The sequence below is a fragment of the Cupressus sempervirens genome, chromosome 2 (genome assembly GCF_028749045.1).
Source record: "Cupressus sempervirens isolate cs-2001-9-10 chromosome 2, ASM2874904v1, whole genome shotgun sequence".
Lineage (NCBI taxonomy): Eukaryota > Viridiplantae > Streptophyta > Pinopsida > Cupressales > Cupressaceae > Cupressus > Cupressus sempervirens.
The window spans coordinates 565,637,869-565,647,868 of NC_143119.1; positions in this window are offsets into that span (position 1 = coordinate 565,637,869).

Here is a 10,000-nt window from a genome sequence, read left to right on the forward strand (position 1 = left end):
TTCTAAGTGCCCCGAGCCGTGTACATGATCCAAAAGCGGTTAACTTTTTCTTTTTGGTTAACGCCCAAAGTTTTCAACCCGACCCGCCTCGGCAACCTCGACTCGAAGCGCCTTGAGCCTTAATGGCCTCCAATGTTTTTGCACGGCTCATGCCACCGTCGACTTTTTACTCGAATCATGTCACCTAGGGCACCTCGATGCTACGTGAGGCGAGCCCTGTGCGCGATCCAAAACCGGGTAACGTTTTTTTTTGAACTCCCAAAATTTCATTCTTTTTTGCCTTACGAGGCCTATCATGATCTCTTTTTATAAAGAAAATTCTCAAATCGGATTGTTTCAGCTACCCTACCTCGAATCTGGCTAGCTAGGCGTAACGCCTCGAGTCGGCTCGGCAATACGTGAACTGAAACTTGTGCGTGATCCAAAAGCGGGTAACTTGTTTTTTTTTTTTTTTTTTGTAATGCCCAAAATTTAGCGCTTTTCGCTGTACAGGGCCTCCCATGATTTTTTTTGTTTTGTTTTTTTTTTTTTCCCCTCGCAGACCCACTCTGGCGACCCAGTCGGGTCGCCCGAGGCTGGGGCGACGGAGATGGGTTGACCTAGTCGGGTGACCCAAGTTGGGTCGACCCAGGCGTGCGATCCTGGCTGGGGACAGCAAGTCGATTCTATAAGTTTGCTTGCCAATTTTGCTAGCCAGGTCGGCTCACCAAGTCATCTAACCATGTGGTCTTTGCCAAATCAAGAATTGACTCTTTAAGTCCACTCACAGCTCGTTGCCCCACCGAGTTGCTTCTCTAAGCCCACTCACCATGTCAGCTCACCAAGTCGGTTGTTCAAGTACGTTGCCAAGTCAACTCTTTAAGTTCGCTCACCAGGTCAGCCCGCCCAAGTCGCCTCTTTAAGTTCGTTCGCCAGGTCGGCCCGCCCAAGTCGCATCAGCGGGCTAACTCGCCGAGTCACCTCATGAAGTTGACTCTTTAAGTGCGCTCACCAAGTCAGCTCACCAAGTCGACTCACCATCTCGCCTCGATAAGTTGGCTTGCCGAGTTACCCCACCAAGTCGTCGCCTCTTTAAGCCCGCTCACCGTGTCAGCCCGTCAGGTCGGCTCACCAAGTCGACTAATCAAGTAGGCCCACCAAGTCACCTCAAGGATAGCTCCTCACCATGAGTCGCCTCACCATGTTGACTCTTTGAGCCCGCTCGCCAGGTCGCCTCACCAAGTCGACTCGAGTACGTTGCCAAGTCGACTCTTTAAGTTCGCTCGCCAGGTCGACTCGCCAAGTCAGCTCACCATGTCATCTCAATGAACCTACTTGCCGAGTCGCCTCACCATGTCGGCTCTCTAATACCGCTCGCCAAGTCGCCCCACCAACTCGCCCCGTTAGGCCCACTCTCACCAAGTGGACTCTTTAAGTCTGCTCATAAAGTCGAGCCACCAAGTACTCTCACCAAGTCGACTCTTTAAGTCCTTTCGTCGAGTCACCCCACCAAGTACTCTCACCAAGTCAACTCTTTAGGTCCGTTCATAGAGTCACCCCACCAAGTCGACCCTTCAAGTGGGTTCATCAAGTCACCCCACCAAGTCGACTCTTTAAGTTCATTCATCAAGCCACCCCGCCAGGTCAGCCCACAAATTACTCTCACCGAGTCGACTCTTTAAGTTCGTTCATCAAGTCACCCCACCAGGTCAGCCCACCAAGTAGACTCTTTAAGTCTGTTCATGAAGTCACTCTGCCAAGTCGGCCCACCAGGTCGACTCTTTAAGTTCGTTCATCAAGTCACCCCGCCAGGTCAGCCCACCAACTGCTCTCACCAAGTCGACTCTTTAAGTTTGCTCACCAAGTCACCCCGCCAGGTCGGCCCACCAAGTACTCTCACCAGGTCGACTCTTTAGGTTTGTTCATCAGGTCACCCCACCGAGTACTCTCACCAAGTCGACTCTTTAAGTTCGTTCATCAAGTCGCCCCGCCAGGTCGGCCCACCAAGTACTCTCACCAAGTCGACCCTTTAAGTTCGATCATCAACTCACCCCGCCAGGTCGGCCCACCACGTACTCTCACAAAGTCGACTCTTTAGGTTCGTTCATCAATTCGCCCCGCCAGCTCGGCCCACCAAGTTCTCTCACCAGGTCGACTCTTTAAGTTCGTTCATCAAGTCACCCCGCCAGTTCGACCCACCAAGTACTCTCACAAAGTCGACTCTCTAAGTTCGTTCATCAAGTCACCCTGCCAGGTCAGCCCACCAAGTACTCTCACCAAGTCACCCCGCTAGCTCGACCCACCAAGTCGACTCTCTAAGTCCATTCATCAAGTCACCCCGCCAGGTCGGCCCACCAAGTCGAATCTTTAAGTCCGTTCATCAAGTCACGTGACCAGGTCAGCCCACCGAGTACTCTCGCCAAGTCGACTCTTTAAGTTTGTTCATCAAGTCACCCGGCCAGGTCGGCCCACCAAGTCACCAAGTACTCTCACCAAGTCGACTCTCTAAGTCCGTTCATCAAGTCACCCCGCCAGGTCGGCCCACCAAGTCGAATCTTTAAGTCCGTTCATCAAGTCACCCCACCAAGTACTCTAACCAAGTCGATTCTTCGAGTGCGTTCATCAAGTCACCCGACCAACTACTCTCACCAAGTCGACTCTTTAACTATGTTCATCAAGTCACCCCACCAAGCACTCTCACCACGTCAACTCTTTAGGTCCGTTCATAAAGTCACCCCACCAGGTCGACCCTTCAAGTGCGTTCATCAAGTCACCCCACCAAGTACTCTCACCAATTCGACTCTTTAAGTCTTTTCATCAAGTCACCACACCAAGTACTCTCACCAAGTCAACTCTTTAGGACCGTTCATCAAGTCACCTCGCCAAGTCGACCCTTGAAGTCCGTTCATCAAGTCACCCCACCAAGTCGACTCTTTAAGTCAGTTCACGAAGTCACCCAACCAGGTCGGCCCACCAAGGACTCTCACCAAGTCGACTCTCTAAGTCTGTTCATCAGGTCACCCCACCGAGTACTCTCACCAAGTCAACTCTTTAGGTCCGTTCATCGAGTCACCCCGCAAAGTCGACCCTCTAAGTTCGTTCATCGAGTCACCCCGCCAAGTCGACTCTTTAAGTCCTTTCATCAAGTCACCCCGCCAAGCCGACTCTCTAAGTGCGTTCATCAAGTCACCAGAACAACTACTCTCACCAAGTCGACTCTATAAGTCCGTTCATCAAGTCGGCCCACCAAGCACTCCCACCAAGTCGACTCTTTAAGTCCGTTCATCAGTTCACCCCGCCAAGTACTCTCACCAAGTCAACTCTTTAGGTCTGTTCATCGAGTCACCCCACCAAGTCGACCCTTTAAGTCCGTTCATCAAGTCGCCCCGCCGAGTTGCTTCTCTAAGCCCACTCACCATGTCAGCTCACCAAGTCGGTTGTTCAAGTACATTGCCAAGTCAACTCTTTAAGTTCGCTCACCAGGTCAGCCCGCCCAAGTCGCCTCTTTAAGTTCGTTCGCCAGGTCGGCCCGCCCAAGTCGCATCAGCGGGCTAACTCGCCGAGTCACCTCACGAAGTTGACTCTTTAAGTGCGCTCACCAAGTCAGCTCACCAAGTCGACTCACCATCTCGCCTCGATAAGTTGGCTTGCCGAGTTACCCCACCAAGTCGTCGCCTCTTTAAGCCCGCTCACCGTGTCAGCTTGTCAGGTCGGCTCACCAAGTCGACTAATCAAGTAGGCCCACCAAGTCGCCTCAAGGATAGCTCCTCACCATGAGTCGCCTCACCATGTTGACTCTTTGAGCCCGCTCGCCAGGTCGCCTCACCAAGTCGACTCGAGTACGTTGCCAAGTCGACTCTTTAAGTTCGCTCGCCAGGTCGACTCGCCAAGTCAGCTCACCATGTCATCTCAACGAACCAACTCGCCGAGTCGCCTCACCACGTCGGCTCTCTAATACCGCTCGCCAAGTCGCCCCACCAACTCGCCCCGTTAGGCCCACTCTCACCAAGTGGACTCTTTAAGTCTGCTCATAAAGTCGAGCCACCAAGTACTCTCACCAAGTCGACTCTTTAAGTCCTTTCGTCGAGTCACCCCACCAAGTACTCTCACCAAGTCAACTCTTTAGGTCCGTTCATAGAGTCACCCCACCAAGTCGACCCTTCAAGTGGGTTCATCAAGTCACCCCACCAAGTCGACTCTTTAAGTTCATTCATCAAGCCACCCCGCCAGGTCAGCCCACAAATTACTCTCACCGAGTCGACTCTTTAAGTTCGTTCATCAAGTCACCCCGCCAGGTCGGCCCACCAAGTGGACTCTTTAAGTTCGTTCATGAAGTCACTCTGCCAAGTTGGCCCACCAGGTCGACTCTTTAAGTTCGTTCATCAAGTCACCCCGCCAGGTCAGCCCACCAACTGCTCTCACCAAGTCGACTCTTTAAGTTTGCTCACCAAGTCACCCCGCCAGGTCGGCCCACCAAGTACTCTCACCAGGTCGACTCTTTAGGTTTGTTCATCAGGTCACCCCACCGAGTACTCTCACCAAGTCGACTCTTTAAGTTCGTTCATCAAGTCGCCCCGCCAGGTCGGCCCACCAAGTACTCTCACCAAGTCGACCCTTTAAGTTCGGTCATCAACTCACCCCGCCAGGTCGGCCCACCACGTACTCTCACAAAGTCGACTCTTTAGGTTCGTTCATCAATTCGCCCCGCCAGCTCGGCCCACCAAGTTCTCTCACCAGGTCGACTCTTTAAGTTCGTTCATCAAGTCACCCCGCCAGTTCGACCCACCAAGTACTCTCACAAAGTCGACTCTCTAAGTTCGTTCATCAAGTCACCCTGCCAGGTCAGCCCACCAAGTACTCTCACCAAGTCACCCCGCTAGCTCGACCCACCAAGTCGACTCTCTAAGTCCGTTCATCAAGTCACCCCGCCAGGTCGGCCCACCAAGTCGAATCTTTAAGTCCGTTCATCAAGTCACGTGACCAGGTCAGCCCACCGAGTACTCTCGCCAAGTCGACTCTTTAAGTTTGTTCATCAAGTCACCCGGCCAGGTCGGCCCACCAAGTCACCAAGTTGACTCTCTAAGTCTGTTCATCAAGTCACCCCGCCAGGTCGGCCCACCAAGTCGAATCTTTAAGTCCGTTCATCAAGTCACCCCACCAAGTACTCTAACCAAGTCGATTCTTCGAGTGCGTTCATCAAGTCACCCGACCAACTACTCTCACCAAGTCGACTCTTTAACTATGTTCATCAAGTCACCCCACCAAGCACTCTCACCACGTCAACTCTTTAGGTCCGTTCATAAAGTCACCCCACCAGGTCGACCCTTCAAGTGCGTTCATCAAGTCACCCCACCAAGTACTCTCACCAATTCGACTCTTTAAGTCTTTTCATCAAGTCATCACACCAAGTACTCTCACCAAGTCAACTCTTTAGGACCGTTCATCAAGTCACCTCGCCAAGTCGACCCTTGAAGTCCGTTCATCAAGTCACCCCACCAAGTCGACTCTTTAAGTCAGTTCACGAAGTCACCCAACCAGGTCGGCCCACCAAGGACTATCACCGAGTCGACTCTCTAAGTCTGTTCATCAGGTCACCCCACCGAGTACTCTCACCAAGTCAACTCTTTAGGTCCGTTCATCGAGTCACCCCGCAAAGTCGACCCTCTAAGTTCGTTCATCGAGTCACCCCGCCAAGTCGACTCTTTATGTCCTTTCATCAAGTCACCCCGCCAAGCCGACTCTCTAAGTGCGTTCATCAAGTCACCAGAACAACTACTCTCACCAAGTCGACTCTATAAGTCCGTTCATCAAGTCGGCCCACCAAGTACTCCCACCAAGTCGACTCTTTAAGTCCGTTCATCAGTTCACCCCGCCAAGTACTCTCACCAAGTCAACTCTTTAGGTCCGTTCATCGAGTCACCCCGCCAAGTCGACCCTTTAAGTCCGTTCATCAAGTCGCCCCACCGAGTTTCTTCTCTAAGCCCACTCACCATGTCAGCTCACCAAGTCGGTTGTTCAAGTACGTTGCCAAGTCAACTCTTTAAGTTCGCTCACCAGGTCAGCCCGCCCAAGTCGCCTCTTTAAGTTCGTTCGCCAGGTCGGCCCGCCCAAGTCGCATCAGCGGGCTAACTCGCCGAGTCACCTCACGAAGTTGACTCTTTAAGTGCGCTCACCAAGTCAGCTCACCAAGTCGACTCACCATCTCGCCTCGATAAGTTGGCTTGCCGAGTTACCCCACCAAGTCGTCGCCTCTTTAAGCCCGCTCACTGTATCAGCTCGTCAGGTCGGCTCACCAAGTCGACTAATCAAGTAGGCCCACCAAGTCGCCTCAAGGATAGCTCCTCACCATGAGTCGCCTCACCATGTTGACTCTTTGAGCCTGCTCGCCAGGTCGCCTCACCAAGTCGACTCGAGTACGTTGCCAAGTCGACTCTTTAAGTTCGCTCGCCAGGTCGACTCGCCAAGTCAGCTCACCATGTCATCTCAACGAACCAACTCGCCGAGTCGCCTCACCACGTCGGCTCTCTAATACCGCTCGCCAAGTCGCCCCACCAACTCGTCCCGTTAGGCCCACTCTCACCAAGTGGACTCTTTAAGTCTGCTCATAAAGTCGAGCCACCAAGTACTCTCACCAAGTCGACTCTTTAAGTCCTTTCGTCGAGTCACCCCACCAAGTACTCTCACCAAGTCAACTCTTTAGGTCCGTTCATAGAGTCTTCCCACCAAGTCGACCCTTCAAGTGGGTTCATCAAGTCACCCCACCAAGTCGACTCTTTAAGTTCATTCATCAAGCCACCCCGCCAGGTCAGCCCACAAATTACTCTCACCGAGTCGACTCTTTAAGTTCGTTCATCAAGTCACCCCGCCAGGTCGGCCCACCAAGTGGACTCTTTAAGTTCGTTCATGAAGTCACTCTGCCAAGTCGGCCCACCAGGTCGACTCTTTAAGTTCGTTCATCAAGTCACCCCGCCAGGTCAGCCCACCAACTGCTCTCACCAAGTCGACTCTTTAAGTTTGCTCACCAAGTCACCCCGCCAGGTCGGCCCACCAAGTACTCTCACCAGGTCGACTCTTTAGGTTTGTTCATCAGGTCACCCCACCGAGTACTCTCACCAAGTCGACTCTTTAAGTTTGTTCATCAAGTCGCCCCGCCAGGTCGGCCCACCAAGTACTCTCACCAAGTCGACCCTTTAAGTTCGGTCATCAACTCACCCCGCCAGGTCGGCCCACCACGTACTCTCACAAAGTCGACTCTTTAGGTTCGTTCATCAATTCGCCCCGCCAGCTCGGCCCACCAAGTTCTCTCACCAGGTCGACTCTTTAAGTTCGTTCATCAAGTCACCCCGCCAGTTCGACCCACCAAGTACTCTCACAAAGTCGACTCTCTAAGTTCGTTCATCAAGTCACCCTGCCAGGTCAGCCCACCAAGTACTCTCACCAAGTCACCCCGCTAGCTCGACCCACCAAGTCGACTCTCTAAGTCCGTTCATCAAGTCACCCCGCCAGGTCGGCCCACCAAGTCAAATCTTTAAGTCCGTTCATCAAGTCACGTGACCAGGTCAGCCCACCGAGTACTCTCGCCAAGTCGACTCTTTAAGTTTGTTCATCAAGTCACCCGGCCAGGTCGGCCCACCAAGTCACCAAGTCGACTCTCTAAGTTCGTTCATCAAGTCACCCTGCCAGGTCGGCCCACCAAGTCGAATCTTTAAGTCCGTTCATCAAGTCACCCCACCAAGTACTCTAACCAAGTCGATTCTTCGAGTGCGTTCATCAAGTCACCCGACCAACTACTCTCACCAAGTCGACTCTTTAACTATGTTCATCAAGTCACCCCACCAAGCACTCTCACCACGTCAACTCTTTAGGTCCGTTCATAAAGTCACCCCACCAGGTCGACCCTTCAAGTGCGTTCATCAAGTCACCCCACCAAGTACTCTCACCAATTCGACTCTTTAAGTCTTTTCATCAAGTCACCACACCAAGTACTCTCACCAAGTCAACTCTTTAGGACCGTTCATCAAGTCACCTCGCCAAGTCGACCCTTGAAGTCCGTTCATCAAGTCACCCCACCAAGTCGACTCTTTAAGTCAGTTCACGAAGTCACCCAACCAGGTCGGCCCACCAAGGACTCTCACCAAGTCGACTCTCTAAGTCTGTTCATCAGGTCACCCCACCGAGTACTCTCACCAAGTCAACTCTTTAGGTCCGTTCATCGAGTCACCCCGCAAAGTCGACCCTCTAAGTTCGTTCATCGAGTCACCCCGCCAAGTCGACTCTTTAAGTCCTTTCATCAAGTCACCCCGCCAAGCCGACTCTCTAAGTGCGTTCATCAAGTCACCAGAACAACTACTCTCACCAAGTCGACTCTATAAGTCCGTTCATCAAGTCGGCCCACCAAGTACTCCCACCAAGTCGACTCTTTAAGTCTGTTCATCAGTTCACCCCGCCAAGTACTCTCACCAAGTCAACTCTTTAGGTCCGTTCATCGAGTCACCCCGCCAAGTCGACCCTTTAAGTCTGTTCATCAAGTCGCCCCGCCGAGTTGCTTCTCTAAGCCCACTCACCATGTCAGCTCACCAAGTCGGTTTTTCAAGTACGTTGCCAAGTCAACTCTTTAAGTTCGCTCACCAGGTCAGCTCGCCCAAGTCGCCTCTTTAAGTTCGTTCGCCAGGTCGGCCCGCCCAAGTCGCATCAGCGGGCTAACTCGCCGAGTCACCTCACGAAGTTGACTCTTTAAGTGCGCTCACCAAGTCAGCTCACCAAGTCGACTCACCATCTCGCCTCGATAAGTTGGCTTGCCGAGTTACCCCACCAAGTCGTCGCCTCTTTAAGCCCGCTCACCGTGTCAGCTCGTCAGGTCGGCTCACCAAGTCGACTAATCAAGTAGGCCCACCAAGTCGCCTCAAGGATAGCTCCTCACCATGAGTCGCCTCACCAAGTCGACTCGAGTATGTTGCCAAGTCGACTCTTTAAGTTTGCTCGCCAGGTCGACTCACCAAGTCAGCTCACCATGTCATCTCAACAAACCAACTCGCCGCGTCGCCTCACCACGTTGGCTCTCTAATACCGCTCGCCAAGTCGCCCCACCAACTCGCCCCGTTAGGCCCACTCTCACCAAGTGGACTCTTTAAGTCTGCTCATAAAGTCGAGCCACCAAGTACTCTCACCAAGTCGACTCTTTAAGTCCTTTCGTCGAGTCACCCCACCAAGTACTCTCACCAAGTCAACTCTTTAGGTCCGTTCATAGAGTCACCCCACCAAGTCGACCCTTCAAGTGGGTTCATCAAGTCACCCCACCAAGTCGACTCTTTAAGTTCATTCATCAAGCCACCCCGCCAGGTCAGCCCACAAATTACTCTCACCGAGTCGACTCTTTAAGTTCGTTCATCAAGTCACCCCACCAGGTCGGCCCACCAAGTGGACTCTTTAAGTTCATTCATGAAGTCACTCTGCCAAGTCAGCCCACCAGGTCGACTCTTTAAGTTCGTTCATCAAGTCACCCCGCCAGGTCAGCCCACCAACTGCTCTCACCAAGTCGACTCTTTAAGTTTGCTCACCAAGTCACCCCGCCAGGTCGGCCCACCAAGTACTCTCACCAGGTCGACTCTTTAGGTTTGTTCATCAGGTCACCCCACCGAGTACTCTCACCAAGTCGACTCTTTAAGTTCGTTCATCAAGTCGCCCCGCCAGGTCGGCCCACCAAGTACTCTCACCAAGTCGACCCTTTAAGTTCGGTCATCAACTCACCCCGCCAGGTCGGCCCACCACGTACTCTCACAAAGTCGACTCTTTAGGTTCGTTCATCAATTCGCCCCGCCAGCTCGGCCCACCAAGTTCTCTCACCAGGTCGACTCTTTAAGTTCGTTCATCAAGTCACCCCGCCAGTTCGACCCACCAAGTACTCTCACAAAGTCGACTCTCTAAGTTCGTTCATCGAGTCACCCTGCCAGGTCAGCCCACCAAGTACTCTCACCAAGTCACCCCGCTAGCTCGACCCACCAAGTCGACTCTCTAAGTCCGT